Source organism: Echinops telfairi, unplaced genomic scaffold, assembly GCF_000313985.2.
Source record: "Echinops telfairi isolate 266 unplaced genomic scaffold, ASM31398v2 ScPeMD7_7400;HRSCAF=8409, whole genome shotgun sequence".
Lineage (NCBI taxonomy): Eukaryota > Metazoa > Chordata > Mammalia > Afrosoricida > Tenrecidae > Echinops > Echinops telfairi.
In genome coordinates this window covers 23,585,653-23,594,749 of record NW_022111300.1, presented here as the reverse complement: position 1 = coordinate 23,594,749, position 9,097 = coordinate 23,585,653, and the positions used below count along the sequence as shown (strand labels likewise).

Sequence of the window (9,097 nt, the reverse complement as noted above, 5' to 3'; positions counted from 1 at the left end):
CTCTCTAGACATATATAAATATATATATATAAATCTTTTCTTCTTTTGTCATTCAATCAAATTCCAACAACCCAACCAGGGCCAGTCAAATCCACCACAGTCTCGCGCTGAGCTAGGAATAAAGTTCACGTAATCACATGAGAGTGGAGAAACAGTCCCCCATCCGTAAGTTCAAATCAACTCAAAGTTCACAGTGTGACATGATGGCGTCATGTAACAAGGCTAAGAATCGGTTGCATGACACTTGCCGTCAAGTTTCGTGGAGGTCTGTGATTGGAGCGTTTTCTCTTGGATGTTGTCTCCGTTGATGATTGGCCAGTCATGATCACACGTGCATTCTCTTGCCCTCGTGCTGCCACGACCGTTGTTGCTGTGCTCATTTTCGTTTCGTCCTTGGTGCTTGCAGTGGTCCCTCCTTTCTGTTGTTTGGTTTTTCTTGTTCCGCGTGTTTTTATGCTTCTCTAGATGTGTCACGTAGAGAAAAAAACAAAAGAACAAAAAAAAATCAGTAAAAGTAAAGATGAATTCCTGAATTATCAAACATGGGATTATTTAACTATGCAAAACCATTATTATTATTATCATTATTATTATGCTTATTTAAAATAAGGAAAACATCTTAAAATATCTATGCGTGGTTGATTTACTTGCACTTGAAAATATTGTGATTTTATTTTTTTTCTAGAAATTTGGGGGCCTTTTTCAATTGACACTTTCCTAGGTCTGGCCTTTTTCTAGTTAGGCTATTTTAAATCTCACTCCAAAAGGAAAAACAAAGCCAAAATGTGTATATTTATATATACACAAAGCCAAAACAAAACCCAAAACAACCTGAAATATATACAGTAACAGAATGGGAAAAATTCTAAACCAAAAAAAAAAAAACCTAGCATACCAAGCCAGAGGCCTCTGAGAGAGAGCCCAGTAACAATTGTAAGGTTTGTATTATAACCACTTTCGCTAAATTAAAGGTGGGCAGGCAGTGGGGAGGGGCTGGGGTCTTGGGAGGTGTTTGTTGTTTTTTTTGGTTGGTTTGGAAAACAAACAGTACTGACAAAAGCAAAATGCACCTTTTTGTTTACAACTGAAAAAGGGTCCTTGACAAGTGTTTTTTAATTTTATTATTATTTTATTTGGTGTTGTAATTGTTTAGACTGCTGTGTACGGTTTGCTGTTTGTTGAATCAACAGTGTGAAAAACCTGCCAGCATGGATTGATATACGCATGACGTTGTCCCCTCAACTGGGGGCCTTGCAGTTTTAACTTTCTTGATGTAACCAGTCACCCCCATGTATAAGTGGAAGCTGCTTGCTAGAATGGAGACGAGTCTCATTTGTTAATTCACAGTGGTTAAGCATTCTCCTTCTGATTCTAGTCAGATCATGATTTTTTCTCTTGTTGTAAAAAGAAAACCCACCATTCCAAAACAAACCAAGAGAACTGGCTGAGTGCCTCTCTTGAAGTTGGATCATTCAGCCTGCTCTACCTTCTGCTAGGCGCTCCCACCCATGCCCTTGAAATTCTGAATTGTGCCTCGATTCCTTGGCATGTCTGACAAAAATATTATGTGTGTGTATATATGTGTATATATATGCATATACATACACACATTTCAATGTATATCCACATATGTGCAGGTAATTATATTCTACACATATATCCAGATATACATATCTATACATAGCCTGGCAAATAGTTACTGACCTCAGGAAAGAAGTGGTTGGCTGGAAGGTGGGCAAGGGTTCTACAAAATTTCATGTACCAGATTGGATCTCAGTTTGGTCCTTTCTTCCATTAGGGGGTGGAGTGGGGTGGGGGGAGTGGGCTGGGCTACTAGATTTTTGCTCTCTTGTTTGCTAGGCTTCTGTATACATATTGTATCTGGGCTCCGTCCCTAAGAGACAAGTCAATTCTAAATTCCTACCCTACAGTCCCAAATTCTCTCCTTAGATACAGTTGCCCCCTAATCCAGACCCCAAATGGAGAACCCTCTCCCGACAGCTAAAGCTCTCCCACCATCGCCACTAGGCTGCCCAATGGTTTCTTACTCCAAATGGAAGAGTACATTTCTTTTTTAATTTATCATGATCGTGACTAATTATCATACTGGTCTCTCTCCCTCCCTATCACCATCCCCCAGAATCCCCCCGCCCCCGCCCCCCACTCCCCAGGCAGGCTTCTTTTGGTGTTTGGATGTATTTCATAGTGCCCCTCTTGGCTTAATCAGCCCTGATTTTCTTCATTTTAGGGCAGGATGCTGAACGGGCTACATTAAAAAACAAACCTCTCTCTATACATATTTATAAATGAGAACTGTTGGATGACACCTTTGACATATCAGCCAATATCAATCAAGCTGAAGACTGCAGACACTCTCTGTGACTGTAACATTTCTTCACTGAAAGCATAGCGTCTATGGGGTTCAGATGGCACGTGTTTGGGGAACAACACGTATGATTTAAAGACGAAGATGATGAAGAAAAATGAGAAAACAAAAACAAACACACACACGAAAAAAAAAGAAAAGGCAACTTTAAAGACAAAATAACACGAAACCTGAAGGTGAGGCTGAAGGGCTGGGAACTGGGAAGAGACTCTGCTTACCGATCCCTGGGGCTTTTCCAGCCCATGGGCGCCTGGAGGCAGGCTGGGCGAGCGGTGTGGTGGGGCCTGGTCCCCAGGGTGCGGCCAGGAGGCTGCTGCTGAACATCTCTGTCATTCCTTTAGCTATTTAGGGACCAAAGGACCAAACTTTTTATTGCAGATGTGTAGCTCTATGTCCAACAGAGGGGGTATGGAGGGTGGACCTCCTTCCTGCCTCCGGGCTGTTCTTGAAACAGCTCCGAGTGATTCTATGAAAAATGTAATAAAAAACACACAAAAAATACAAAAAAAAAAAGAAAAAAAAGGGGGGGGGGCAATGCTTCAATGCTTTTAAATCAGCAAGATCCTAGTTCTTTGATACTTGGATTACCCTCATCCATGTCAATGACACTTTCCTATGGTTTTCTGTATTATATGTCTGGAGGGAGCTGTTAAGATGAACGAAATCTTAGTGACTGTCTGGGGACAGCAGACACACAAACATGAAACACAAATACGGAAACTCGTTAACCGTGAAGTGTGAGAAAGACAACGAGGGGAAAAAAAGGGATTTCCAAGGCAAGATCATTGTTGTGAAAAGTCTGTAAATGCTTCTAACTCTTTCCCCCTGTTAAATCCACAATAGTTGTACAGAATTTTAAAAAGGAAAAAAAGTTTAAAAATACCTATATAATAGAAGAAAATTAGAGGACAGCAAAAAAAAAAATTTAAAAATGGAAAAAAAAAACCTATAGAAGTTAGCGTTCCTGCTAAAATCCCAGATGTTGTAGGACTGTACTTTCGTAGCGTTTAGACTGAGCATCAATCCCTTCTCCCTGCGAGTGCTGTCGGCCACCGTTATCCCCTGAGGCCAGGCCGGACTCGCCCCAGACCTGCAGGTTCCTGGCTGCCCATCTCCAGAGGAGGCCCGGCCATTGGCAGCGCAGGGCCGCCCACCCGCCTGGACTTCTTCGCCGCCTCGCCCTTGCCTCTGGCTCCGCTCCGGAGCTGCGCTCGCTGACTCTCCGCAAGCCTTCACCTGCTTCACTCGCCTAACCTGCTTGCTCCAGAGACTTTCCGGGCAAGGGAGAACTGGGAACTTTCATCTCAACACACACACAAACACAAAAACCTTAACAAGAGAGAGAGAGTGAGAGAGAGAGATTACAATCTTTGAAGAATTTCTGAAACTGTTTACAAGGAATTTTGAAAAACAGGGATGTTTAAATGATGCCGGCTCTGTTTTTCTGTAAATAAATTTGCATATTTTGTAGGACTTTTAATTGTAATGATAGAGAAAAAAAAACAAGGAAAACTATTTAATGAAAGCACGATATTTATCTTTGGTAAATGACTTTAGAGCAGTTAAAAAAAAAGACATTGCTTAAAAAAACTCAGAATCTGAAAAAAAACACTGAATTATTTAAGAACACATATATTTTAAAGTATGACATATTTATTTATAATTTATTTGCACCATTGGGAAGACTTGCTTTGGCACCCGCCTTGATGCCCCACACTGGTGGCGGGGGTCCCTCCCCCCTTTACAATTGCTTTAGAAGGACTAACCTCGGGTTCTTGAGGGTCTCCTGCTTTTCCTTTCTGTCCGACTATTTTGTTGGTTGATTAGAATCATTTTTTGATTTTTCTTCTTTTTTTTTTCCCTCTTGACTCCTCCTTTTAGGATGTCCAAATGTAAAAAACAAAACACAAAAACAGCTGCAGTTCAATTCAACTGCTCTTTCCACACCCAACACCCTAAAACTCCTTGTAACCTTCTGTAACTATTGGATGACGCTTTCTCCAGCTTAGCCCTAAATAAAGCACAGTTTAAAACAAACAAAACAAACAACCAAACACGGTGTCTTCTTCAGTGGTGTGTGCCTCACAGGGCCTCCTCAACCTCGTGGGAAAGGGCCGCTGGGCCTTCTCTCCGTGGAACCTGTCTCCTACGTTGGGGCCCTTGTTCTCAGCCTCTTTCTGGAAAGTCACTGGGGGTGGAGGGGGGGAGTACAAGGAGGAGGTCCTCATTCACCCTATTCTTTTGGTCGGTGTGTCTCTGAAAGCCCCTGTACGGGCCCATGCTTCAGGGCTCGTGGGCAGGGATGGCCCCCAAGCTCAGCACCAACAGATAGTCCCCCTTTCCTTCCCGACCTGGTGTGAAGGCAGAGCAGGGGCAGGGGAGGATGGAGGTAGTTGAGGGAAGGGAGCACAAGATGGAAAGAAGGAGGAGAAGGCCAACCCAAACATGCCAGCCGGCACAGTACCCTGCCCCTGCTCCTGTACTCTGTCCCCCATTGGCATAGATGGAGAAATTCTGAGGGTGCCCTTGGAGTCAAGGTTTGGAGGAGCTGGGGTTCTGCTCTGGGGAGCTTCCTGGGGTGTTGCTCATTCCACACAGAGATGAGAGGGGAGAGGTGTGGAGAAAGATGCCCAAATACTGGAGCTGGAGAAGCTTTGAAATGAGGTGTGTGTGTGTGTGTGTGTGTGTGTGTGTGTGTGTGTGTGTGTTTGGAGGTGGTGGAGGGGGAAGACATGAGACTTGAGAGAGTGGAGGTGGATAAGGAAGGGCAGTCCTCCTGAGATGAGTGTCCAGACAGACACACACTGTGTTAGTCCAGGTAGAGTAGAGAAAGAAATTCATAGGCACATTCATATGTGTATAAGAAAGAGCTTTATATAAAGAGTAATGGTACATTAAGAAAACAGTCCAGTTCAGGTCAAGTCCATAAGTCCGATATTAGCCCGTATGTCCGATACCAATCTATAAAGTCCTCTCCAGACTCATGAAACCCATGTACTGATGCCGAATACAGGAAGATCACAGGCCAGTGGGTGGGAAGTCTTGTGGATCCAGTGGCAGGGTAAGCATCTCAGCGCTGGCAGGGGTCTCCACATGGTTCCTCCAGCTCAGGGCACTAACTTAGCTCCCATGTGTCCTGTCAGCTGCAATGTCTCCCAGGGAGTGTGCATGTGTCCTGCCTTGGGCGAGCTATTTATCTCCTTAGCACCTCCAAATGAGGCCATCCATGTGCCAACTGATTGACAGGCTAAACTCACCACTTCACTCTGAATCCTCTCAAATTGACAACAGATTATGTAACCACCAATGCATACCAACCCCGTTTCTCTGTCCCAGGAAACCTGCAGCCCCACCCTGGCCTTTAGCTCTGGGCCCTGGTCTAGGAATGGCAGGCTCCCAGCAGGGCTCCATGTCCCCGAAGTGCAGGATGGGGAAAGTGATGTGATGTTAGGCAGGGGGTGGGGAGAAGAGCAGAGCATTTGGAGCCCAAAGTCTTAGTCTTCTGTCGCCTGTCTGCACCTGCTCTCCTGTAGAAGAGTGGGGCGTGGTCTCCAAAAGGGAACTGGTGGAGCACAGCACGCAGAGCGACAACCCCCACCCCCACCCCTCCCCCCAGCTCCATCCTCCCGCACTCTGACTTCCCAGTGCCACAGGCTCAGTCCCACGTTCCTGTGTGAAACCATGGTCTGAGGAGAAAGGACCTCCACAGACCAGCCAATGAGGGCTGGTCTTCAAGCAGTCACTTATGTCCGGAGATGATTCTGAGTGAGAGGGGCTGATAAAACCCTCACTCCCCCCGAAAATAAGCCGGCCTTCTCTTGCCCACCCACAAAGGTGGGCGAGAGGCATCAGGGGCTGTGAGCCAGGTGATGCCAGTTCCATCTCTTCTGGGGAACCAGACATGTTGGACTTCATTTAGAATGGGGGTTAGGCACCCTGACTGAGGGTGGAAAGGTTTCCTAAGGAGTTTTTTCTGGGGATTGAATGAAGGCTCTAGGTTTTGAGTCTCTTGAACACTCAAAAACCATGGTCTCTTGGATATTTGCAGCTTAAAGACAGTGAAACTTCTGGGAGTGGGGGTGGGGACACCTTTTGTTACTCTCTGAGACCCCAGGGAGGAGACTCTAGGAGGGGGAACCCCAAGGAGCCTCCTAGAAAGATCCCCATCAGACTTCCCCAAGCCTTTGCTCTGTCTCTGTGTCCACCTCGTCAGTATGACTGCTTCTCTCTGGGACACGCTCTGCCCACCCCACACACACAGAAGGTGGAACTGCCACCAAGAAGCAGGGTGGCAAGGCCAGCTGGCCAACAACCTTGGGATGGAAGGAGAAGGGAGCTGAAAATACAGGCCACAGGGGAATATGCCAGTTCTGTAAAAGAAGCCCCGCACAGTGCCTCTAATGGATGCGTGGCACGTTTAAGGGAATATCATTGACTAACCCCTGCCAGGCAAGTCAGAGTCCTTGGTGAAAAGTCCCCGGTCACTTGTCAGCCAATATAAGAAGGGGCGCTCAGGGACCCTCAAAGCTCACCCGATATCCCCTGCTTAAGAACCCCCTGATTTGCAGTGTGATGTAAAGCCATCCAAGACATGGTTCTCATTAATGTCTGCTTTCCTTTTTATGGGTTAGGTTCCTCTGCTAATATTCCACTCGTGTGTGGTCTCCTCGGAGCGCCCCTTTGGAAAAAAAGTGTTTTGCTTATTGTTATAAATGGCTTCTTTCAAGTGTAACCCAAAGTAAAACTACTTGCGTCATGAACCCTGGGGTACCCTCCATCTACCTTTGATATTTAGTAACTTCCTGATATCAAGTCCAATTCATCAATAAACCCCTCAGCGCCCCCCCTCCCCCCGACCAACATCTTCAATGATGCATTATGTCCTGAGAGGCTGGCTCTGGCCTTCTGCTGTGGGCACACTCTGCCACCATGGCCGCTGTGTCAAAGCCTTCCTCCAGGGCAGACACCCCCTCCAGCACTGTCTACACACCCTTTGAACTCCGCAACCCCTCTCTCCTCCCATTATTCTGCCCGCTCCTTCCTTCTCCCATGCTCCCTCTATAATGTGAATATGAAAAGAATCTTCATATACTCAGTACATTCACTGAGTCCTTTCATGTGCCAACGCCCATCCCCTGGGTTTTTATAAAGATCTGACTTGCCTTGGTGTTCTGAGCAGGATCATCCCCTGCCCCCGCCCCATCTACACACACCCCTCCGCGCTTCCAAGCCCCCTCTCCCTCCAAAAGCTGGGCACACCTGCAGCTTGGCTCATGCAGCAGGATGTTGGCAGGGCCAGCTGGGAAATAGACCCCAATGACTCTGTGTACTCACCTAAGAAGGCGGGTAGAGGCCGTCCGGGCAGTGATTTCAGGAACCTCGCTCAGTCTGGGCCAGGTGATAGTGTCAGACTTGGCCGCTGAGGGCAACTGATGATTTTCTCAAAGGAAAGTCACCTCCTTGTAAGCATGAGTAGCTCCTGGTGACGTGCCACCATCGACAGGCTCTCCGTTCCTGGAGTCCAATGTTCTCTAAATGTGGATTCCCTGCCTGCTTGCATGGATGACTTCAGGGAGGGAGGGAAGAACAAATTATAGACCGTCCGTCGGAGGCATGTTCTGAAAAACAGGTGCTCATGAAATGCTCTTTAAGCAACAGTACATTGGGAATGTGTTTCACCAGACTCCCTTCCCACAGACGTGCCTCTCTAGATGCCTGATAAGTGTTTCACTTTACTGTATAGATTGCATTCTTCTCCCTGCTGCCAATACCACGGGTTTTCTAAGTGATTCTCCCTTCAGGTCTTCTGTTTGGTGATCCATATCCTGATGTCCCACATCCCTGGTCAGTGGCAGGTCTTTAACCCTCAGATACCCACGGCCTGACTAGTGCAGCTGTGGAAGGCCAGACAACCAGCCCCGACCCCCAGGCTCTTCCTTACCCCCTCAGCTTTCCCTTCCTGGGGCATTCCCGTTCTACTTTAGTAGAGATCTAGCCAGGCGTTGCCCAGGCCAGGAGGAAGGTGCAGACTAGCATAGCAAAGTGAAAACGACCGTGCTACGCTGAAATCCCAGTTCTCTGTGTCATTTGGGGAAAGCTACTTGACCTGAGCCTCAGTTTTCTGATCTCTGAAATGGGGTTGATAGTTCCTGAGAAGGAAACGGGACACAAGCACATTTGGCCCCAAGAGTTCTCTGAGGTCTACATTCTCACTGTATCGTACAGATACTAAGAATGAGAGGTTCAGATGGTGGTCCTTTCCACATCTCAACGGAAGCAAACTTGACACCAGACAGAGTCATTTCGTATTAAGTCGACTCAGCCAGGGACACTCGAAGAGAATTCCTGTCATGATGAGGCACACGGATTCTGTCCCTGCCTACTCCTGGTTGCTTGCTGGGCTTCGCGTTGAAGCTGGTCTACCCATGCCCATTCCTCTCTCTTGCCCCGCTCTTATCCTCAGGACATTCTCAGGGCCACCCTGGCTGCTCACACCCCCAGCCCACTTCTGGTTCATCTGGCCGCAGGCTGCATACTCATTTGGTCTCGGCAATTACATTAAAAAAATTGTTTTGAATAGGTGAATTTTTGCCCGTTTAAGAATTCAGGAAGTATGGCACAGTAAACCAACCAAAGGCTCTCCCCTCACCCCTGCCACCCCAGCCCTTACTCCAGTCACCCTGCCTCTCTCCAGGGCAGCCAGCATCCTCA

General features: G+C 47.0%; 1 long non-coding RNA gene across 1 annotated transcript; it reads left to right on the top strand.

Moving 5' to 3' along the window:
- On the top strand, positions 1 to 4,440 carry LOC123522395. Its single transcript, XR_006680658.1, has 2 exons — positions 1 to 165; positions 2,249 to 4,440. It is a non-coding gene; the product is annotated as an uncharacterized LOC123522395 (long non-coding RNA).
- Positions 4,441 to 9,097: the final 4,657 nt, after the last annotated feature.